Genomic DNA, 25,666 nt, shown 5'->3' on the forward strand with positions numbered 1-25,666 from the left:
ATATATAATAAAATAAAATTTCCTTTATTTATCCCATAAGGTAAAATTGGTCTTTAGGGTCTATTTCAAGGGAAGACTGGAATAACCCAGGCGTCAGCTGCAGTACAGAGCCGCAAATTGAGCCATTGTGAAGTGACTTGCTCAAGGCCACACAACGCAGCAGCGGATGATCGAACTCGGTAGCTTCAGGGTACGAAGCAAAGACGTACCGCTGAGCCACGCTGTCCCTGAATAATACGCGAATCAATCTTAAAAGACGTTTCGCCAAATTTAAATAAGACCTAGCTACCCAATCACTCAAGAGCAACAATACAGGAAGGAAGGGGCGAGGGTTGAAAAAAAGTTTAGACGAAATTCGGGCTTGATCTTGTGTTATTGGAGTCTGTCCAAGAAAGGAGTAACTTTATCTCCTAACTTTCAAATAAGTAGTTGTTATCGACGTTGATAAGAGGCAGTTTCGTGGAAAATGGGCGAGGAATTCAGATAATTTACCTGAACTGCAACGTCAGCTGATGTCATAAGCGACAAATATAAATATATATAAAAGTATATAAGTATATAAATATATATAAAATATAAGCATATAAAATTTCCAGTACAAAGTGGATTTACATTTTTTCGGAATCAATTCTCTTCTGACCGTCGGCTCACTAGAAAAAAGTCTCAAAGAGCTGAGAGACACCAAATTCCACGGAGAAACACCAAATTCCACGGAGAAACACCAAATTCCACGGAGAAACACCAAATTCCACAAGTTAGATCAACTAGAAAGATCCGCTATTCAAACTAAAGACCTCAAGGTCCATTGTTCTCGATCAGCTTGCTGCGTCCTTGACCTTGATGACCGAAGCATAAAGAGATAAGATAAAACCACAAGAATCGGAGCGGTGGTTATAATAATAATAATAATATGCCGTCGTGTTCTGACTGATAAAACACATTTTCTTTTAAAAATTGGCCGAAAAATTCATCATTTCAAATATCAATCGATTAAAAAATGACCATCATGTTTTCAAACGTTCTCAAAACCCTAGGACTTTTGTTAAAAATTCTCGAACCTAGGACTTCAATGAAGTCCCAGAGATGAGGATCATCGTAATCGATTCAAATTAATATTTGACAGACGAGTTTTCAGGTCCAGAATTTGAAATACGCCTCCTTCGTTTTATTGGGTTTTTCTTGGGTTTTTTTTTCTCTCCAGAATATGGAATACGTATGTGACCTTTCTGGACTCATACGACTCTTTATTCTTAACTATTCTTTTTAACCTTTTGGATTCATTCTAGTTTTATCGCATACTATCGATTTTCTTTTTAAAAATGTGATCCATGGTCACACGTTGGTGATAATATGTGACCCCCCCCCCCTGGTCTCAATTTCGCATTGTGTTGGGGTTGGCCAGATTTCACAAAAAAAAAAAAAAAAATTTATAGTGAAAACGGTTAGAATCACAGCATTTAAAACTTTAGCAGTTCGTAACAATTAATTCTTCGTGTAAATTCAAGTATGTATCTATTTTATCACGAGATCATACCAACCAGAGAATCAATTTTCCGCCGTTCAAAACGGAAAACGAACGCGGGACCTGCAATTCGAAAGTCGAATGGCATAACCACAAGATCAAAGAGCTAAACTCTCGGCAGTCTGAAAAACAAAAACAAAACAAAACTGGAAGAATCTCAAGCATAAACGTGTGGTAGCAGTTTGAGGATTCCAAACCATTAGACAGGTACGCAAACGGCTCACAACAACAAAATATAAATAGATTCAATCAATAAGTAATAAATGAAATTACAAATATACCATGATGATGAAATGATGATGACGATGATGCTGCTGCTGCTGCTGCTGATGATGATGATGATGATGATGATGATGACGACGACGACGACAAGGAGGATGATCTTGATAGAGATGATGATGATGATGATGATGATGATGATGATGATGATGATGATGATGATGATGACAATCACGCTAATGATGTTGATTATAATCATCAACGTTTATGCTGACGTTGTTAATTCAAGTGTACGTCTGTCTGCTACCACGGCATGTAATTTAAAAAATCATCATACGAATCTCATCGCTCGAAGGCATCTATCTCATCATTGGCTTAAATGGCTGATAAATATTATAATAAACACAATCCGACTTATTGGAAAAAAACAAAAACAAAAAAAAACCAAACAAACAAAAAAAAAACAAACAAAACAAAACAACAAAAACAACAAAAATACACCACACGGGAACGTCTTGACAGATGAAATGAATTAAGACAACACACGCCATTCTATCAACCACCATACCATTAACAAGTGTAGTCGTGATAAATAGGTGGGAAACGGTGGGAGGAGTAGTAAAAAAAAAGGGGTAGGGGTGGGAGGAGCAAGTAGAGTAGGTGGCAGTTGAAAAGTCTGGAACTGGAACTCTTCGAGATAGGGCTCATACAGGGCTTACCCACACCGGAACTGACTCCGACGACCCGGCACTACAGTCCTCTGCCGTCTTCCGGATGAAGGGACAAAATACTAAGAATAAAGAGAAGAGCCGCTAAACCTACCCATACCAAGCTCGAAAAAAACAAAAACAAAAAACAAACGGCAGAGGACATCGGGTGCTTGGCATAGGTAGGTCTAGCGGATCTTCTCTTTATTCTTAGTATATTGTCCGTGCCGGACGTCTTTGTCCGGAAGACGGCAGTGCCGGGTCATCGTGATCAGTTCTCCGGTGTGGGTTAGCCCTAAAAAGGTGTCATAATACGAACAGTCCACTTAATATTCCCGAATCCTACGTGACAATAAATGTCCTAAATTGACAAAACGCCTTTGTTTCATTTCGATCAGATTTCTAAAATTTCATTTCAATTTCAGTATTATCGATAAATTAATATCATCATCTTCTGATGAGTTTCAAACCTGAGACTTCTTTAAAGTCACCCACACTTCACAGAAGCCTCGGGTTTAATTGAGAATTTCTGGTTTTTGGGTTACGGGTTACCGTGAAGTAAATGAAAAACGCTGGTTAAAACGAATAGAAGGGCTTTGTCAATGTACGTCACGATTCTATTGATATAGAGGAAAGTGACCGGGAACATTGGAATAATAGTTTTAGATAATAATATTATTATAATTATTGGACCGGACAGAATCGAAGCACGGAGACATGATATAATTATAACAGGCACACTTTGGTAGCAGTAACGTTTGCGACACAGTTACGTCAAATCAGCACCATAAAAAGAAAAAAAAAATGGGATAGTAAAAAAATTCTAGAATGACCCACACACCTCTCGTGCCCATCAGTTTGTGTGCTGATTGTCGTAAAATTGAATGAGTCCTTATATGCAACAAAAACAAAAAAAAAAAAAACAAAAAAACAAACAAACAAACAAACAAAAACAAATAAAAACAAACGAACAAACCCTCCCCCCCCCCAAAAAAAAAAACAACAAAAAAACCCCCAAAAAACAACAACACACCCACACCCACACAAAACACAAAAAATACATACAACAAAAAAACAAAAACAAAAAAAAAAACCCCCAAAAAACAACAACACACCCACACCCACACAAAACACAAAAAATACATACAACAAAAAAACAAAAACAAAAAAAAAAAAAACCCAAAAAACAACAACACACCCACACCCACACAAAACACAAAAAATACATACAACAAAAAAACAAAAACAAAAAAAGCCCCAAAAAACAACAACACACCCACACCCACACAAAACACAACAAATACATACAACAAAAAAAAACAACAAAACAAAGCTCCTACCCCCAAAATAAACAAACGAGAAAAAACAACAACAAATAAACAAAAACAAAAAAAAACAACCCCCCCAAAAAAACAAACAAAAACAAAACAAAACAAAAAACAAAACAAAACAAACAAAACAAAACGTTTTTAATTGGAATTGGTATCTCCGATTGAGTCTTATTAATCGTAGCAAAAATGGTAGCCAGATAGAATTGCCACGTGACACAGGCCAAGGAGTCCCATGAGTTTTTAAATTAGCTTTTATATAGAGCGATATCCACTAAACGTGCTCAAAGCGCTTTACAAGGAGTCCCTGGCCAACAGCAACATTTAACATGACGTCTGTTAGGCGATATTACAATTATTTCGGACAGAAACAACGCTGTTAACGGCCAGGTAATCATTTTACACCTGAGTACGGTGAGAGAATGTGAGTAAAGAGCCTTCTCCAAGGACTCAACTATGCGCCGAGCGAGGTTCGAACCCACGTAAAGGAGTAAAGTTTATTATGTTTTATTGAGGAGAACATAAATTACTTCATGTGCCAAATAACTATAAATGTCACATTTCTGTCAATTTGACTTTGAAATTCCTTTTTGGAATCAGATCGGTTCATCTCCATACAATATGTTTGCCCTGTTTGATCCTGACCAGTACAATCATTAATACCACTAGTATCGGTACAAACCAACGTTTACCTATTTGCAGGTCTGATAACCTAAATTGTTATGGGCTCGTGGTTGTAATGGAAATACTCTCAAACCAACGCAAACTATTGTCCGACGTCAAATCAAGCCCATAATTGCGTTCGATTATCAGACCTGAAATTATGTGCACGTAGGTAAAAAACTATCAGGGTAGCAACAATCGTTGTAGTTTTTAAAAAAAATGTGTTTTAGGGCTCTTCCGGCACTTTCAGTCATTTCAGCGCCATTCAGGAAAAGGGGAAAATGATAGAATAGCCAAAGATTTAGATTAATTAATCTAAATCATCAAAAACCAACACCATCAGCGAAGCAACACACAACAGCCTCCACGACCATAAAACATCATCATCACCATCACCATCATCATCATCATCATCACTTCTATCAACATCAACATCAAATCATTATGACTATACCATTGCCATTGTCATAATATTAAATCACATGACACCGTCTCACCAATTTATCATCTAAAAACCAACCAAGCAACAATATAAACAAATCACACTTTATCACAGAACGAGAAAAACACCGGAATCAATAAAATCAATGACCCTTTCTCCATCAGCATCAAAAAAGGTCCCGTCCCGGCTCTAAAATCGATGGAAAGCAAACATTAGAAGACAAAAAGAAATTTCCCAACTATTTCTAGTCGCAATAAAATGCTGTTGTTCCATCAAATGACAAAATACTTGTCAGACAAATTCACGTGAAATACATTATTGAATTACTACGACCCGAATAGATCAAAACATTCTACATCCTAAGACTTCAAAGAGATTTTAAGAATTTTTGAAAAGGTGATGGTCTTTCTTGGACCGAGGTATCAATGGATCGCTTTGTAAGTAAAAAAGAAGTTACAGCTCCCGGCTGCAGTCGAAACAAACAAAAAAAAAAAAACAAAAAAAAACAAAAAAAAAAACAAACAAAAAACAAAAAACAAAAAAAAAAAACAATAAAAAAAACAAAACAAAACAAAAAAATAAACAAACCCAAAAATACAAAACCCAAAAATCAAGCAAAAGTCGATATAATTGTGTGTACGGCAATATTAATTAAATCATTCATTGACGAAACAAACACGCATTAATTATTCGGTTACAATTACACCCCCCCAACCCCCCGCCCTTTATCGAGTCTTCCCTCTACCCTCATCCGCCACCTAGTTCGATCGATTAGAAAGAACCTTCCTCTCCAACCTCTCCATCAAAAACAATGGCCACTTTTGTTAACTAATTAATTGACGTTAACATAAACTTCAGCACGTTTACAGACATGTGGAGCTTTACAGGCACCCCCCCCCCCTTTGTTTCCGGGATTATCTCTTTAATTAAGTAGTCGCTTTAATAATAATAATATTATTATTAAATCCATCTAAATCCATTAGTTACAGTCGTTAGATTTACGGATGGGCAAAATGAAATTATGGATTGCTACAATAAATAAATAAATAAATAAATAAATAAATAAATAAATACATAAATAAATAATGCAGCACAGATCGAATGAAGTCCGAAAGCAATGGTGTAAAACGAGTATATTTATGCACATATATTATTATAATAGTGAAATAAAATCTGAAGCAATCCAAATAGGGTATGAGATTAGCGGAAGAGTAGCGTCCCTTGATTGGACATCACCTTACAGAGAGAACGTCAACATGGTTTTGCGCATGCGTCTCTCTCGTCCTCGCTTTCGGTGAAGTGTCTCCGGAAGCGAGGACTAGAGACGCATGCGCACAACCAACATGACGTTCTCTCTCTAATAACTTTTCCGCCGGTGAAGTCCAATCAAGGGACGCTACTCTTCCGCTAATCTCATTCCCTATACCGGATCCACTTAAAAATTTTAAAAAATAATCCCACCAATAAAAAAGCAGCATTTGTTCCACGTGACATCATTTCAAGAGGAGATAATAATAATATTATGTTTACCATCATCCCATTCCCGTAATGGTGTTTACCATCAATACATGTTAACATCCCCATTCCCGTAATGGTGTTTACTGTTTACCATAAATACACTTGACATCCTACGATGGCCGTGACATTAAAATGTCTGACGTACAAAAAGATTAGATTCCTTTCATCTATTCTAGGATTTCAAGCCATAACCATTGCAAGACCACTTGATTCATTTACAGACCTGCCTACTGTTACAACAAATCCGAAGAATTACGGAATTTTGGCTCCAATGTCAGAACTTTATGAGCATCTCTAAATCATTAAAACTTATTGAAAGTGAATATTGATACTAGACTACATAAGTTTAACTCACTCAACCCTAACAACGAATATATCCGTAGTATACCCGGGGTTACTTTTACCCCGTGCCTATTTATTACATTCTTCTGAGACAAATCATAGGCGTAGTATCAAAGCTAATGTTCTTAATTTTTACATGTTAATGGTAGATAGTTGAATAAAACTATTTATGTAAATGCTCATTTTTAATACATATTTTTCCAATATTGAAAAGTAGAAAAAATATCTAGGAGTGAGTTAAGGATTTTAAAGTGTTGTGAGGATAACTTGTTGATTTTAAAAGTTTACTATAGCGACTACAATCTTCATCTCCGAAAAATTACGAATCTTTATTTGACAAGTAGGCAGGTCTACATAAAATAAATGGGCGAGACGGCCCAGCGGACAAGGCATTGGACTTGAACCTGGAGATCTCATTGGTTTTTTTTTTCCTTGAGCAAGAAAGCCAATCTAATCTTTATTGCTCAATTTGCGGCGCTGAACTGCCGCTGACCCTGAATTACCCCCCCCCCCCCCATTTTTTTTTTTTTTTTTACTTTTTCGAGACGGATGCTATAGACAGATGTTTAATTCGGAATGAGTAACAGGAAATTAATATTATATTTCTTTTCATTTTTTAAATCGTGTTACTGCGCTATCGATGAAAACGACTTTATTCGATTCTTCGTATCAATCTGGTATTAAAAAACAAACCAACATAAATATCTAAATATCTAAAACTATTTCCAATGAGTTGAACGGTTTTATTTGCACGGAGTGATATTATAGGACAACTGATATATGATAAAATGATAAAATGCATGAACCAGTGTCAATGCGGGAAAAATAATACAAGAAAATACCCCCCCCCCCGCCCACACACACACACACACACACACACAATCAGTCAGCGTCAACATCGTCCTCCACTGTCCAGTCACTAAACTTGAAGGTGGCTACGAAACCATCCTTAGGGCGGGGGAAGACTTTTTAGAAGCTGGGTTGACGAAACACATTTGGAGGTGTACTACTACTACTACTACTACTACTGCTGCTGCTGCTGCTGCTGCTGTTACTGCTACTACTACAACTACTACTACTACTTACTACTACTACTACTACTACTACTACTACTACTACTACTACTACTACTACTACTACTACTACTACTACTACTACTACTACTACTACTACTACTACTACTACTACTACTACTACTACTACTACTACTACTACTACTACTACTACTACTACTACTACTACTACTACTACTAGTCAGCCTCAACTAGAGATAGTTTTGGGGTGTTAAAAGGAGCAGAACAGAGCATTTGTGCATTGGACACCAGAGAGCAGAACCACCAATAAAGATAGGAGAAGAGGATGTGCCAGAGACAAACCAATTCAAATACTTAGGAACAACTGTACAAGGAGATGGGGGCAATGGAATGGAGGTTAATTGGAGAGGATACAGGCAGGCTGGAATAATTGGAGGAACGTAACTCAAACTGGAGTTAAGTGTGACAAACGAATTTCCGCAAAGCTGAAGGGTAAAATATATAGGTAAACAGTTGTAAGACCAGCAATGTTATAATATGGACTAGAGACAGCAGCTACAACAAAGAAACAAGATAAAGAAGTTGAGGTGGCAGAAATGAGGATGTTGAGATGGCCACTTGGCTGGACAAGAAAAGATAAAGTGAGAGTTTTGTTTGCAGCTAGATTGTTTTTGTGTGTGATTTTTTCTTTTGTGTGTGTGTGTGGGGGGGGGGGGGGGGGGGGGGACAAATTGAGGATCATTTTAATCGGTCGATATAAAAAATTCAACATGTGTTTTATCAGATTACGGCAATGTAGTAGTACCGTATTGAAGGGACCGGGGGGGGGGGGTTGACTATAAGTGTTCAATTGACCTAAAAGCTACATACATTATTAAACTTTCTAAACGCAAGACTAGTAATTGAAGAGGATTGGTTACCCATATTGTCGTGCTCTGGAAAAAAAAACACATATTTAGAAATTTGGCCAGAAAACTTGTCCTTCAAATATCGATCGATTGAAATGACCCTCGTCTTAGCAAAAACTTTCAAACCTAGGACGTTGCGATAATCCCAGGTTTGAAAGTTTTTGCTAAGACGCGGGGTCATTTCAATCGATCAATAATATTTGAAGGACGGGTTTTCTGGCCAAATTTCTAAACGTGTGTTTTTTCCAGAGTACGGCAGTATATCAATGACGAGTTCATTTTCCACTCTCAATAGTAATAAATAATAATGTGAAATTGAATGTAAGCTTCAATTTAATTACAAAAGCAGATCAATTGAACGTTTCGGGTTTCCCCTTTATCAACAAAACAGGATGAATGAAACACCACAGATGTATGAGATAATGTGGTAGTGGCGTAGTTAAACAACGCCACTACCACATTGTCTCATTCATCTATTCATCTGTGGTGTTTCATTCATCCTGTTGTGTTGATAGAGGGGAAACCTGAAACGTTCATTTGATCTGTTTTTTGTAATTAAATTGAAGCTTACATTCAATTTCACATTATTATTTATTTCTTCGAGCTTCGAGCAGCAACATTTACATTACTCTCAATAACAGTGAAGAGCTGAAGGAATGAAACATTTAAACCAGCATTTCGCATTGATGAAAGTTGTCCGACAAAAATATCTCGACTCATTTCACTTGAAATTTTCTCGACTTTATTTTATTTTTGCTCTATTATGTAAAGTCGGTCGACAAAAATACATCGACTCATTTCACTTGAAAACATTCTAAACTTTATTTTTTCAAATTTTGCTCTAGTATGTAAAATCATTCGACAAACATACCCTATTTCACTTGAAAATTTTCTCAAATTTATTTATTTTTATTTTGCTTTAGTTTGGGAGGTCGTTCGACAAAAAACCTCGTTTCACTTGAAAATGTTCTCAACTTTATTTATTTTTAAAAATTTTGTTCTAGTATGTAGTGTTATGGCAACATTTTTAATAGGTTGATCTCTGTTTTTGATCCTTAGTACAAGGCAATTTACGTGCGAGCTTTTGCGAGCTTTTTTAAAATTACCTTTTTTTAAAAAAAAAAAAAACCGGAGTAGATCTGGACTAGGTTCATTGATATAAATCTTTTGTTCTGTCATTGCCAGTCAGTTGGGCCCGATGAGTCGCCGTGTTTTATTTGCACTTGGTGTGACAGAGAATTATTGATTTGGAGTTGTTGGGAAAATTAATTGAGGAGAGATTTCGATTTTCAATACTGGCTATACCATGACAACAATAACATAAATAAATGAATGAATGAATCAATCAATCAGTGCATGATCGGATGTGTGAGTAAATATATAGGTAAATAAATTAATTAATGTATTTATAATAAACAAATAATCATATAAATAAATAATTATGAAATTCAAAAATAAGTAAACACAAATAAATGAATAATGCCCCGTCCTACATGTTGAATGTTGTTGTTGACTTGGGACCCCTTGTAAAGCGCTTTGAGCACATTTAGTGGATATTGCGCTATATAAAGCACAATTAAAAAAATAATTAATTTATTAAATAAATAAACAAATAAATAAATAAAATCCTTAAGCCAAATAAGTTTTAAATAATAAAACGAATTCTACTCTTTGTGAATAAAGACCGAATCAGTGTACAGTGAGCAATAAATATATACATTCGTAATAAGGAAATGAATATTCATTTTCAGCTCTTGTCCATGACACACATATCTATTTCTCAAGTCTCAGGTGAGGTGAGTGCTAAGGAGTTTTAACGCTAAGAAAAATAAGAATGTTATCTGATTGAGCTGTTTTTCCTCATCAAAATTGCATTTCGACGGCGTCCGACTCCAACCGCATTTAGTGCGAGAGAGGTCATTTCAAGGGAAAAAAAAACAACGAGCAAATCCGAAACAAAACAGAGCGGCTTCTGCAATAACACTTGTCATGTGTGTTTAGATCACAAAACTATTCCCGTTAAATAACTAGATCGTGGTTAGTCTCGGTTAGTTACAAGTCTGAGGGAGGAGTTGGACTTTAATATGAGCTTAAAAAAATAATGTCACCGCACATAGACCTTGCACGGTTGGATTCAGACGCCCTTGATATGATCGATACCCGAAGGTGACGTGAATGCCTTTTGTAATGTAAGGGAGGTAGCAATGTTATTTTTTTCATTCAGCAGAACATGAAAAAATGAAATTGGATTACTTCCCCTTCGTCCCTTTCTTCTTTCATCTCCTATTTCACATTCTAAACACACACACACACACACACACACACACACACACACGCACACACACACGATATGATCGATATCTGTGTGTATCTGTGGGTGACGTGAGGGCCGTTTGTAATGTAAGGAAGGAAGGTAAGCGTGCTATTTTTTTCATGCAGCTAAACATGGGAAAATCTAATTGGATTACTTCCCCTTCGTCCCCTTCCTCTTTCATCTCTCCCCCTCTCCTATTTCAAATTCCAAATCACACACACACACACACACACACACACACACACCTAACACACACACACACACACACACTCACACACGCACGCACATGATCATTATTTGCAAAATAACGATTTACTTACCTTCAAAGGCGGGGACAATTCACGTCAATCACTGACAACTTTTCTTGAAAGGCTAGTGAATGCCTTTTCCCCCCAGGCAAAGATTTTGTCACGAACAGTCAAAGGTGACAAGATGGCGTCAATAGCAGTACTCAGTTTCTTTTGCGTCCATCAATTCTTTATTGATTAATGTTTGTACTGTATGCTTAAGAACAACTGGTTGTTGTTGTTGTTGTTGTTGTTGTTGTTTATTGAGTTGTTTTTTTTTTTTAATATGGCATTCAATTATTTCAATGTCAATTGGCAAGTGTTATTAACAAGAAGTCAAAAGATGAATGAATGTGAATTGTTGAAGTAAACAGTGACGAGTGAATAAGGTATTTGTTGAACTAAAAAAAAAGAAGAGGAGGTGGAGTAGTTGAAATGAATGAAAATAACAATATAGTTATCTTTATACAGTCTTGATTGAGGTGTTATGAATGGTCGGAAAATAGTTGAAGAATCAAGAAAGACAACCAACTCAAAAGACTGGAGTGAATGTACGACGTCCTTCGTGTTAGACAGAGGTGGTGTGACGTCACAGTCAGCATCCAGTGGAGGTCAAGGACATCAGTCTATGGATGAGAGCATAATTTTTAATTATTTTAGTAATGATTAAAAAATGAGTAGATTGTAAACAAATTTGCATCGGCTTAAATTATGTTAATTCCGTAAAACAGAGCAGTCATCTGATGTCTGCAATAAATGGGATCGTGGATAGCTTATACGGTAAAGTCGCGCTCTCACCGACCAGGCGGAGTTGTCGTACCAGTAAGGTCGCGGGTTCAAACCCGCCATCACCGCCGCGAAAATTGTTTATTCTCTATTGTCTTCTGGCACTTTCCTACTCACTTCATCTCTTGTCAATAAATGCTATATAATATTATGGAGTTACATTTCCATTTCATGCAGATCAAATCATCTATACTGTTTTTACATCCATTTTGTATGAGGATTTATCGAGCAGTCACTTTGATTTAAAGTTAAAACAAATGCCTTCATTAACGACTGAGTTTTTGAGTGTTTGTTGCTGAAACTTCAAAAATCTGAATTTCCTAGAATAACTGTCATTTTCACATAAAACTCATTTCCACAGAACAGGACTATCGCTTCCAAAGTTGACAAGAGCTGATATTGAGTATAAAAATTACCTTCATAAAAAAAAAAAATTAAAATAAAATATTTAGGAGTAGAATTCAATTAAAATAGTATATTAATATGTAGAATAATGTTTGATTTAATGGTTTTTTTTTATTTTTTTATGAGAACTCATTTTCCATAAAAATTGACCTCTCGACTAAAATTATTGTCAATATCTCTGCTCAAAGCTTTTCACCAGGCGACTGATTGTCCCTAAGACGCCCACAATTTGTAATTTAAGCGCATAGAGTCTGGTGTCTCGGTGTTATAGCGCTATATAAGTTTTCAGCATTATTAATAGGAATACAAGATTGACACTGGTGGACCACATTTGTGACCCATCGTCTCAAAACGGTATTATGTCGGGATGGACCAGGTGCCAAAAAGTCAAATTGTAGTTCAACTGGTCAAAAATATGACACCTTGGAATTAACCACAGTAAAATATGATATACCTTCTCCTCTGTAAAGCATATAAACTCAACTTAAGCATGATATTTCTGGCTACAAATTCCATTTTCAGCATCTTAATCATCCCGACTTAATACCGTTTTGAGACGAGAGGTCACATTTAATTATGTCAACGATTCCTCACGTCCCACAATCACTGCATACTTTAAACGGAATAACAAGGATAATAAACAATAACATGTCAGTTACACACTTGTAATATTAATAATCTAGATATAATATTATTATTCAAAAACATACACTCGTTTCAGTATTGTATTACCAATCCACAAGAAATTAATGGTATTAATACTGCACAAATATTACAATCCGTAGAAATGGTAACTGTGTATTCTCACCAAAGTCACTGATGATGGTATTAATAATAATAATAATAATAATAATAATAATAATAATAGTAGTAGTAGTAGTAGTAGTAGTAGTAGTAGTAGTAGTAGTAGTAGTAGTAGTAGTAGTAGTAGTAGTAGTAGTAGTAGTAGTAGTAGTAGTAGTAGTAGTAGTAGTAGAAGAAGAAGAAGAAGAAGAAGAAGAAGAAGAAGAAGAAGAAGAAGAAGAAGAAGAAGAAGAAGAAGAAGAAGAAGAATCACAACGCGTATTTAAAAAAACCATAATAGTTCAATACAAAAATAGATAAAGTTTACTTGCAACACAAATCTATGTTTTATATTCAGAATGATATCAAGCGGATCCTTGATCTGAAAATTCAGCAACAAGGGCTTGCATATTGTGACAGAGATCCATCGAAGATTCTTATCATGCACTTAATATCATAAATATAGGTATACCGTTTTCATTATATCACTTCAGTACACAGACATAACATTTCATTACACGTCTTTGTTATATTTTAGCCAGAAAACGTTACTCCCAAATCTATTGAAACAGCGATCGAGTGAGGTGACCCCCCCCCCCCCCCACTCTTGTCAAAATGTCTCAAACCTAAGACTGCTTTCAAGAGTTCTTTTAGTCCCAGTTTTGGGACCTCATGATAACTTGTGGGTCATCTTAATCGATCGATATTTGGAGAAAAATTTCTATGGCCAAAATGAAAAAAGAAGTGTTATGTCAGAATAATGCAGTAAAAAACCCAACAACAACAACAGTACAGTGTACACCGCTTGGAAATAAAGATAAAAGTAACAACAACGAACTGATTGCATGATTTATATATACACACACATACACACATACACACACACACACACATACACACACACACACACACACACAAAGAGTGGACAGATAAGGATTTAAAACTGCTAATCTCCCGTATAATAACGTATTGATTATACGGCGTGCAGGGAAATGACAGTAGAATCGGGGTTTAACCATGGAATTCCAGGCCACGCGATAATCTGTGGACCAAATCATGGTTGTAATCGAAGGCTACGCCATAATACTCAATTTGAAAAAAACAAAACAAAAAAAAAAACAAAAAAAAAACAGGAGAAAACGTTTCGGTTTCGAACCTTCTTACCCACTTTTCGGAGCCAGCAAGTACGTAGTTAAGCTCCATCTTACCCTATATATTTGTAAAGATTAAAAAAAAAATTAATAATATAAATAAAAACTGAACATTTTCGGTAGTGTTGAAAGTTGAACGAACGACGAATGAATTGATGATCTTTGGATTTGGAGAGAGGAAAGAGGTCTCTCTCTCTCTCTTACACACACACACACACACACACACACCCTCTCTCTCCCAGCGGGTGTGTGTGTGTGTGTGTGTGTGTGTGTATGTGACAGGATGTTTGAGTGTGCATTCTCTCTCTCTCTCTCTCTCTCTCTCTCTCTCTCTCTCTCTCTGTGTGTGCCCTCTCTATCTCCGCGCGCGTGCGTGTGTGGGGGTTTATGTCCCTTTCAGTGTCTGTTTGTAAGAAGAAGAAGAAGACGAAGAAGAAGAAGAAGAAGAAGAAGAAGAAGAAGAAGAAGAAGAAGAAGAAGAAGAAGAAGAAGAAGAAGAAGAAGAAGGAGGAGGAGGAGGAGGATAAGGAGAAGAAGGAGAATAATAATAATAATAATAATAATAATAATAATAATAATAATAATAATAATAATAATAATAATAATAATAATAATAATAATAATAAGAAGTCTTCTTCTTCTAGAAGAAGAAAAGGAGGAGGAGGAGGAGGAGGAGGAGGAGGAGGAGGAGGAGGAGGAGGAGGAGGAGGAGGAGGAGAGAGAAGAAGAAGAAGAAGAAGAAGAAGAAGAAGAAGAAGAAGAAGAAGAAGAAGAAGAAGAAGAAGAAGAAGAAGAAGAAGAAGAAGAAGAAGAAGAAGGCCTACGTCCCCTACCTCACCCCCCTTGCTCCACTGATTGGTTGTCCCTAATTATAGATTATTACGGAGGATCAGCCGTTGAAGAAAACAACAGGACAATCGCATTACATACACACCAACTATGCCGTATACAAACAATAGATATTTTGGATGTTTTGGACAGTAAACATTTTTACTTCAAATATCGATCCACTGAGATGACCCCCATTGTGGCAAGAACGATTAAACATGAGACTTTTTTTCTTTTACTTTTGACAATTAGTATGTGAATTAAAGGGTTTTTTTTTGGTCAACATGAAAATAAAAGTGTTTTGACAGTGCACGACAGGCCATTCTAGGCTCTCTCCCTGCTACAAGGACATTGATAATCCTAAAATTATGACATTTATTGACCCAACTTTCTTCAGTTTTTGGGCGTATTGTGGCTAACGCGTCGACCTCGATTCCTATCAAACACGATAGAAAAAAAAACATTAAAAAACAAAAAAAAAAAAACAAAAAAACACACAAAACAAAAAATAAAACAAACCAAAAAAACAAAAACATTTATAATTAATTATGAACTTGTCAGGATTTTATTCAGTTAATTCTCTCCTTACCAGCCATTTTCGGATTTTGTCTGAAACGTGACACCCACCCAACACAACAATATATTTTTCTTACTCAAATAGAAAAGCAGCAAGTACATTCTATAGGGCAAGGTGGGGGAATTCCACACCCCACTTTTTTCAGTTTATTGTCATAAAGTTTCTATTGATGAGGTGATCACACAAACAGAATACAAATATCCCACAGCCGTTCACACTTGGATTCTGTACAAATAACATTTTTAAAAAAAAGGAACGAAATTTCATAAATTCCTAATTTTCTCTTTATTCGCATATTCAACATTTTAGGGTAATTCCACATCTATCATGACAAAAGCACGCGAAAACGAGAATGAAAAAAAATGAGGAACAATAATTACTGTCTGAAATGAACACAACAACAATCATTGTACACCATGACATGAGACCAATAGGCCTAGGCGGGGGTCACGATAGCTCAGTTGGTAGAGCATTCGATTCAAAATCAAAGGGACGGAGATCGATCCCGAGTGCAGTCTAGCGATTTGAGTAAGCAATAATAAGTATCGTCTCCCATTCTGCTGTATCTTTTCTTGACATGGTCACGGATTGTTCCCCAGATTAGGTTGTATACTTTGGCAGCACATTTGCAGCCCATCCCTCCAGATGTAACGAGATTGACCGCTTTCACCATATTATATGCATGGTCATACGACACCGTCATTTCATGTAATTCATCAACATGATAAGCCGATCTCTATAGAAAAAAGAGAAAAACATGAACAGAAATCCCTTCTAGATCCAGCTCTAAAGCATGGGCAGACATAAGTAACATCATGTAGGCCCACAATAAGGCTTATTATTCAAACAGGATTAATAGGCTGCACACTTCTAAGAATTTTGGATGATGTGCTTTTCAAATATCTTGCCATGGTCACGGACTGTTCCCCAATTTAGGTTGTATAGTTTGGCAGCACATCCCTCTATATGTAACGAGATCGGCCGCTTTCACAATATCTGCATGGTCATACGACACCGTCTTTTCATGTAATTCATCAACATGATAAGCCGATCTCTATAGATAAAAGAGAAAAACATGAACAGAAATCCCTTCTAGATCCAGCTCTAAAGCATGGGCAGACATAAGTGACATCATGTAGGCCCACAATAAGGCTTATTATTCAAACAGGATTAATAGGCTGCACACTTCTAAGAATTTTGGATGATGTGCTTCTCTAGGAAAAACAATTAGTAAACTATGTTGGGGCAATTCCACTCCCGCTTGACACCTAAGTCTCTAATACAGAAGAATTAGGGGAGACTTAAGTCAGCTCTACACGATAATACATAATATAAATGATATAAATCCATCAATTTTGTTTACATTTTCCAAGATTACGCATACCAGAGGCGACAAATATATAATATTATTCCAAGATTTCAGACCAAAATAAAACAGAACTCAGTGAAAACATGGAATAGTCCCTGTTTTAACACAAAAATGGCCTTTGAATCAATTTAAACTCTCAGTCGATAGGGAGTTAAAGTCTCTGAGATTTTAGTATGACTAAAATGTTTCATTCTATTTTACTAAAAAAGAAATTAAAAATTAATAATTGATTAATTTCTGAATTCAATTTGATTTTGTTAATTATTTTTATTTATTTATCTAGTCATCTATTTGTTTGTTTAATTTAGCTATTTATCCATTTATTTATTTACCTAGTAAACTTTAATTTTGTCATGTGGATAAAATTGTCCATTAATTTCATGATTTTGTAAATGTTGACAAGTAAAATGCATGACATCTGGAACAATGTTAAATCATTATAATTTATCAGAGACTTATGTATGATTATTACCGTTATTGCTTTCATTATTATTTTTATCATTAATATTTCATTGTACTATGAACTTTGTACATTTAGGATTCATTCGATCACGACCAATTTTCAATTACAAGTTTTCTCTGAGAGTATTTTTCGATTCTACATTTCCGCATTGATATATTTTTCCTGACATTCAAAGTTGTGTAAACTGGCTGTGAATGATGCAATGCAAGCTATAAGATATTCTGTAATTATAAACTATTGTATAAGGCATTTAAAGGATAATTCCTATATTAAGCCTTTAGTAAGATAAGATAAGATAAGACATAGGATTTTGATCAAATATCTTCAACAAAAAAAAAAAAGACACGAGGAATTCGAAACCTGTAGGGTGGGGAATTTCCATGACATTTATGAATCTAAAAAAATAGGCACAGCAACTTACATAAGGCATCTAGAAAAGTTTGGGGGTAAATTTTACATATCCGATGAATGATTAAGCATTTCTAGCTTGAGCATTAAAGTTGAATAAAATTTAACAACAATTTGCTATATCTGAAAACCATAAGTGTTGCACTTACCTTCAATGGGCTCATAAAAACTTGAAAAATTGTCAGATTTCAACAGTAGTAAAAGTGGCTGCTTCTTGTGTTCAAACAGGAAATAGAAATCAAAGGCAGTTAAAACTTTGAACAGTATCCAATGCGTCTTATTGCATTCTTTCTGCGAAGAGCTTGATATAATGAATGTGGGTGTGGAATTACCCCGAGTGTGGAATTCCCCCCTTACCCCACATCATATTAATAATAATAATAATGCTGAAAATTTATATAGGGCTATACCTCTGAGACACCAGACTCTAAGCGCTTAAATTACAAATTACTTTGGCTGAAACATACTCATTTACACACATAAGCACACACACACACACATAACACAACACACAACACAAACCAAACCTATCTTGCTTCTCATACCATCTACTAAAATCGAAACAAATATGTTTTAAGCGAACATTTAAAAATAGACAAAGATTCTTTTTCACGAATGCTCTGCGGTAAGGCGTTCCAAATAGAGGGTCCGAAATGAGCTTATCAGACAGTAAATGTCAAGTATTTATAGTTATGACAATGACAAATATGTATTAAAAAATTTAGTGATGTAGAAAAGAAATGAGAATGAGAAAATTGTTTGTTGCATTGTAATGAACCATTTCCAATGGTTGTTAAGAAGAGGGTTAAGGTTGAAAAAGGCCAAAAAATTAGCCAAGGTGCAACACTACAAAACGAGCGCTGGGGCTTTATTTTCTTGCTCAAGGAGACAAAAAAAATTATGAGATGCTGAATGCAGGATCCGATCAATGCCTTATACACGTTTGTCAACTTTGAAGAGACATAATTTTTTCCCCATTCTAACTCCCAAATTTATATATCATATATAAAAACAATTGCTATCTGCATACTCTGATCTGTGTGTATATTTATAGCCAATTGCATTTCATTTACATATTATTATTATACTCTTACCCATGGTTTATATATCAATTTATTTCCATCCATGCTCAACATACTCTTAAAGTGAAACACGAAGCTTTTCAAGTCTAAGGGATTACCAATTTTAAACTATAAGGACATCTGAGTGTCTTGCATGTATGTAATAGAATAAGAGCTAATTTGTGGGCGGGGAAAAAATTATTTCCCATTGACCGATGAAGACCCCCCCCCCCAAAAAAAAAACAAACAAAAAAACAAAACAAAACAAAACAAAAGAAACAAACCAAAAAAAAAAAAAAACAAAAAAAACAAAAAAAAAAATATTAAAAAAACAAAAGAAACAAGAACAACTCAACAAAAAAACGAAAAAGTCCCAAACCCCCCCCCCCCCCCTTTTCCAAAATGTGGGATTTTGTATTGCACAATATCCATAAAATATAATCAGAGCGCTTCATCAAGATATGACGAGATGACTAGTTTAAATTCTACAATCTAATTTTTAAAAAATAAATCAAATCATAAAAATCAAAATAGAATCCAAGAGATGACCGAAGTGCCCTGCAAACAGTCCGTGGCAAATAATTGGCATCCAATTGTGCGGCTATGTGGTCTAGTGGTATGACACTCGCTTTCGGATCGGAAGGTCCTGGGTTCGAGCCTCGCTCGGCGCATAGTTGAGTCCTTGGAAAAGGCTCTTTACTCACATTCTCTCGCCACACTCAGTTGTAAAATGAGTACCTGGCCATTAAAAGCGTTGACTTTGTCCGAAAATTTTTAATATCGCCTAACAGGCATCATGTCTCGTCCTACCACATACCGCTCAACAACCATTTAAGCAAAATTACAAAAGACACATCCCTTTCCTGCCCCCTATGTCAACACCCCAATGAAACAGTAACACACCACTTGCTTGAATGTCAACCTCTTGAAGACCTGAGATGCACATTCCTCCCACCAAATCCAAGCATCAGTAACACACTTTATAGTCACCTGGAACAACTACAAAAGACGTCTAACTTCTACGTCATGGCACAAGACCGAAGGGCTAGATCTCAGGTGGTCGCTGGTTCGGATAAGTAAGTAAGTCTCGTCCTAAATGTTAAATGTTGCTGTTGACCAGGGACCCCATGTAAGGCGCTTTGAGCACATTTAGTGGATGTTGCGCTATATAAGAGCTCAATTAAAAAAAAAAATTTTCACTGTCATACCAGTAAATAAATATACCGAATTAAGGCCTATGAGCGACCCTTTAAACAATATATAAGTTTGGACCTGAAATTTTCTAATTTCTTCAAGGAATGCCTGGGTGACTGCATCTAATGATGCTTTGTGGAAGGATGCAATTATTCAAGATGATAAATACAAGTTGTTCTTTCCATTTCTAATCATTGATTTGTTCTCTGATTGCTTTGGGCCATGGGCCATAAAAATCATTTAATATTTTTTAAATATCATATTTTGATCGGCTCCCGCCTCCCTTCCTCCCTATCATGTTTCAGTCTTCACCATCCTTACTCTTCACGCATTCTGATCTAAAAAAACAACAAATGAATTATTATAATGTAGTCTTCAACATCAGATCCATGGGTGCCAGCAGGAAGAAGTGCTGAAACCTGAAACTAAAATCTCGACACTTTGCCAAACCTGAAAATGTTCCTACTGAAAATGAGGCCTAAACTTTACTCTTATTTCATCACCGTTTTTATACCATTATTAAATGATTACACAGCAAACATTTTGACACAATGAGGAAATTAATTTGATTTTAAAACCAACTTATAATACATAGTGAAATACTCACAGTGCAGTTGTCTCTCTCTAGGGGAGCCAAAGAATAAAGAGAGAGACAGAGTACCAGAGGTACTCCCTCAACATTTTTTTGAAAAATTTAGTGAATTTTTACCGACACTATTAGGTTATTTTACTCAAAACAATGAAACCGGATGTATTTGACTTCGAGATATCGCGAAACCGGAATTCCGGCATGAACCAGAAAACTGGCACCCATGATCAGATCCAGCTTCCATAGATATTCCTAATAAATAAATAGCTACTTCTATTGAAGAGGTCAGTTGCTAGTGTTCTCTCCTTACAAGCAATGGGACTGATATCCGTCCCCGGGTGCATTGAAGGTATATTTCCTGACTTCTCTGTCCACTCAACAGTAGTTGGGTAATCGGGTTAGTTAAATTTGGCAGAAATTATTTTGTGAGGGCCAGCATCATATCCAAAGGGAAGCAAAAAATTCTTGTAGCCCATTTAATGTTACATGAACCGGGATATGCTCTGGCTGCATGGGTCGCAAGGCTCTGAAGAACTACATTCATTGTCAGCTGTTGTATTTTTGCCTTTACCACAATTAAATGTGGAGTTTTTGACTTATGGGTAGAATAAGCTTGAAACAAAAAAAGACAAAAGAGGCAGTCTGTAATATTCTTATACTGTGCCTGGAATTATGGAAATCAATAAAGACCAGGAAGTTGAAATACTTTGGTCGGATTCGGAGTTTATCCCGGTTTTATAGCATGAATCAGACAATAGCAATTGCTTGCTTTCCATTGGATAGGATGATTGTCTATCACAAAGTACTTTCTGCCAGATCTAACAGAGCTAGGTACTAGAACTGTGGTGGGAATTTATTTATAAGGGTCTTCCAAGCTGTGGCTCTTTTTTTTTTTGAATGTCTTTCGAGTATCGAACCATTTGCGACATAAAATACGTTATATGTGAGTATGCGAGTTGGTTATGCGAATCACTTGCCAATCAAAATAACAGAACTCAGCAATACTGGGTTGAAAAAAGAAGAAAAAAAAAAGACAGTTAAAAAAATAGAAAAACCAAGAAACAATGTAATCTATTAAAGACAAAATTCAATCTTACTTTAACCCAATACCAGATCCTACCATTTTCATCAAAAGACAAGTAACAGGAATGCGATTATAGATAATTAAAGTCCGAGTTGCGATACTCTTACTGCTCTCTTGGTGGAACTGGTTTATTCTCCATTAAAAATAACATAGATAAAAGGAAACTATTATCTGAAAGCAAAAAAAAAAAAAATCCACGTCGCTGTTAAGGGGTTAAAACACCAGCAAACTCTGTGACAACTCCTATGCACTACATCATCAGGCGACCCATCATTTCTTTCATCTTTCCCCATGCTCCTTCCTTCTTCCCTTATCCTATCTATCCCGAGACATCCTGCTCAGTTTGTAAATTTGTTTTTCTCTCGTTCAATTAAAACCGAGACATCGGGTAGTGGGTGTCAAATGCAAAACAATACGTGTGCCATTAAATCAAACCAAGTCATAAACAAAATACATCAAAAAGTGAGTGTGCGGGTGATTACTGCAAAACGATTCATAGGTGCTATTCATTAAATCAAAACGGGTCATGAACGAGACAACAACAAGAAGGTGTGTGATGCAAAGTGGCACAATGGCCGGTACAGTGTTGTAAATTGATGTTCCATTGAGCGTATGCGTTATTAGGTTGTTTAGTGCAATAGTAGAGGTATTATTTATTATTATTATTATTACGATCTAACAAATAATGTGTTGAAATTTTAGGCAAAGCATTATATATGTTTATAGGTTTCTAAACTTTGTTTAGTCATTTTTTATTGGGAAAATATTTCAAATCGAACAGTTCGAATCAATACTCGATGTACCGCTGTCCCGATGAAGTATTTAGAGTATCAAACTGTTCCTGTGTCTACAACAGTGGTAACAGCTACCCAAATACTGGTGGGTGGACAAGGTGGTCAGAAAATAATCTCGACTACATCTGGGATCAACCTTGGTCCCTTTATGTGGAAAGCGAAGCGAGACCTCAATCTTACACCAGTGCCTGCTCCCAAATTGTCACTTTGATATATTCAAGGTGAAAATGGATCTGCTCTAATGTCTTCGTTCTCGTTCTCTTTATTTATCCGTTAGAGGGTCTATTGCAAGGGAAGACTGGTATAATGCAGGTAACAGCCTGCTGCACAGTGTTACAAAGTGAGATTATATGACAAGATAACTCTCTCAATGCCACACAGCGTGACTGGGAAATCGAACTCATAATCTTCTGGGTATGAAGCTAAGACCATATCACCATGCCACTCTGCCCGGATGATGCCCAAATAATCAATTAATCCCAAATGAAATATTACAACACATTTCACAGCTCCCACGCACATTCAGTCCAATAAAACTGGTTACCTAGCTCTCCGGTTTATAAAATCAAATGGAGTTAGGTCCTATAACTTGAGATTTCTACATAACTATGACTAAGAGAAAGAAGAAGAAGAAAAAAAAAAAGAAGAAGAAGAAGAAGAAGAAGAAGAAGAAGAAGAAGAAGAAGAAGAAGAAGAAGAAGAAGAAGAAGAAGAAGAAGAAGAAGAAGAAGAAGAAGAAGAAGAAAGATGACTACTGCTGCTGTTTTTGCTGTTGCTGACAATGATGTTGATGAACATGATGATCCAAGTCAGTCAATTATGTTTGGGTTTGCGAGTGTGTTTGTGTGTGATAGAGTGAGAAAGAGAGAGAGAGAGAGAGAGAGAGAGAGAGAGAGAGAGAGAGAGAGAGAGAGAGAGAGAGAGAGAGAGAGAGAGAGGGGGGGGGTCATTGCATTTCACGCCAAATTATTAATTAATCCAGAAGTTACTATATCTTATCTCACCTCATGCACCTACCCAAGCCTGTAAACTATTGTAAAGCACATCTGAGCACTATTTGTGGATAGTGGCGCTATATCAAATAATAATAATAATAATAATAATAATAATAATAATAATAATAATAATAATAATAATAATAATAATAATAATAATAATAAATAGCAATAATAATAATACTAATAATAATAATAATAATAATAATAATAATAATAATAATAATAATAATAATAATAATAATAATAATAATAATAATAATAATAATAACATTGCTTTGATATGTTGAGAGGCTTTTCATTTGACTCAAACATAACCCCGTATCAAGACTTTCTTTCAATTCTGAATGAATTTCTAGATATGAAAAAGAATTCCTCTCTTGACTCTTACTCTTCTTTCTTACTTCAAAATATCACGGTGAAAATAATCTGATGCGATCTGGGCGCAGAAAATCGGTATGTTCTTTTGAAAATTTTGAATGAACACCTTTTTGAAGCAAACCCAGAAACAAAAACAGTTAGACCCGGTTTACACCGTAGGCTGTAGGTGTCCATCGGTGTAGCCTGTGTTGTCTGCGGTTATCAGATTCCTGTTACAACTTTTTTTTCAAATTCACCGGTAGCAAAGCCAAAGCAAAAAAAGAAAAAAAGAAATGTCATTTTGAATAGAATGATAATATGCAAACTAAGCAGTCAAACTTCAATTTGAATTTCACCATAATTACCTTTTGAGCTTGTAGATGTAAAGAGAGAGGAGGGAAAAGACTTGCCTGTCAATGCAGGCGTTGCAAACACTGAGAATTGAGTGCAGAAACTATTTACCAAATTATTTACTTTCATGACGAAGTTCCGGAGCTGAGAGTAGCTGCCCCTTCGCTTTGTTTATGCTGTTGTTAGGATTCAAAAGTAGATTTCTATGTAATTTCATACGAAACAATGTTTTTGAACACGAATACGGGGTAATGTGTACTTCTAGCTTAATGAAAAGAATTTCACCAGTAAAGAAACAAAGCAACTAAAACAGAGGACAAATTGATTAAAATTAAAGACTTTAGAGATTCTTCTTCGGAGAACACCGAGCTACTTGAATAAATGGGTTGTGCCGGACGCGTACAATAATATGATTTATTAGCTTGATTAAAAGTCCTTGTGCTCATTCACTGTTTTTTGTTTTTTTTTTCTTTTCTATGAGTACATTTTTATATTCTAAACTCATTGACTTATTTATACAGAGTTTTATTGAGATCTAAATTTTGCTAGAGGGGTTTGAGTGAGAGTCTATTTAATTGTGTATGTTTTGTTATCAACAATTCATTCATTCACTCATTCATTCATCCATTATTTATCAATCAATTTAAAATTTGTCTTTTCAAGGGAAATTTTCTATGATAATCCGCTCTTATTTTCTCCTCCTCCTCCTCCTCCTCCTCCTCCTCCTTCTCCTCCTGCTCTTCCTCCTCCGCCTCCTCCTCCTCCTCCGCCGCCTCCTCCTCCTCCTCCTTCTTCTCCTCCTCCTCCTCCTCCTCATCCTCCTCCTTCTCCTCCTGTTCTTCCTCCTCCTCCTCCTGCTCCTCCTCCTCTTCCTCCTCCTCCTCCTCCTCCTCCTCCTCCTCCTCTCTTCCTTCCGTCCTTAGGGTTAGTATACATGAGTTTGAGAAGAATGCTAGATAGATGTCAGATTACAAAGCTGAGAACAATACGCCTTTTCACCACAAGACTACAGAGGCATTCTGCTTAATAAGTTAATTCACTCATTCTGTAAAATTAGATTATTGCAGCCTTTGCCTGCCTTACAGAATTGAAGAAGCCTCGAGATTGAACCAAAAACTAGAGGTGCCAAAATGAGTCAATAAAATGGAGATAAAGATAAAGGGAGTAAATGTGACTCATGAATA

General features: G+C 35.9%; 1 protein-coding gene across 3 annotated transcripts in view; it reads right to left on the reverse strand.

Annotated features, from left to right (window-relative positions):
- Positions 1 to 24,634, reverse strand: part of LOC144969002 (uncharacterized) — a 107,482-nt gene extending 82,848 nt beyond the window's left edge. Inside the window, exons 1-2 of one of the 3 annotated variants that reach the window (XM_078907939.1) lie at positions 24,497 to 24,634; positions 11,318 to 11,910 (exon numbers count right to left, since the gene is read on the reverse strand). The gene's annotated coding sequence lies outside the window, so the exon portion shown is untranslated. Of the gene's footprint in view, positions 1 to 11,317; positions 11,911 to 24,496 lie in introns of those variants that run through there. The other 2 variants (XM_078907937.1, XM_078907940.1) reach the window with 2 other exon arrangements.
- Positions 24,635 to 25,666: the final 1,032 nt, after the last annotated feature.

The sequence above is a fragment of the Berghia stephanieae genome, chromosome 3 (assembly GCF_034508935.2).
Source record: "Berghia stephanieae isolate SIO BIC M18660-M18661 chromosome 3, UCSD_Bste_1.3, whole genome shotgun sequence".
NCBI lineage: Eukaryota > Metazoa > Mollusca > Gastropoda > Nudibranchia > Aeolidiidae > Berghia > Berghia stephanieae.